Source organism: Morone saxatilis, unplaced genomic scaffold (assembly GCF_004916995.1).
Source record: "Morone saxatilis isolate NCDOM2014 unplaced genomic scaffold, NCSU_SB_2.0 Contig11, whole genome shotgun sequence".
Taxonomy (NCBI): Eukaryota; Metazoa; Chordata; class Actinopteri; family Moronidae; genus Morone; species Morone saxatilis.
The window spans coordinates 20671588-20671896 of NW_023339663.1; positions in this window are offsets into that span (position 1 = coordinate 20671588).

Genomic DNA, 309 nt, shown 5'->3' on the forward strand with positions numbered 1-309 from the left:
CCCCCCCCCCCCAATAAAAAAGCAAATTGTCCTTTTTACAGGAAAGCAAATACATATTTTTATTACATACATATTTCCCAATATGTCAAATTATTCCTTTGATGTGTAAGTACATTTCCTTTTAATTACATGTTTTCACTGTTGTCATCAAGCAGCAGGCTGCTGGCTGAGGCTTGGTTTGCTTGCTTTCATTTTTGCTATGCTATTTATATGGTTGGAGTCTAATTTCAAGTGTCCTGAAATGAATTGCTTATAAGCCTCACAAATAAAAATCCATACTGACAGGGGGCGGAGCCTACAAGCATGATT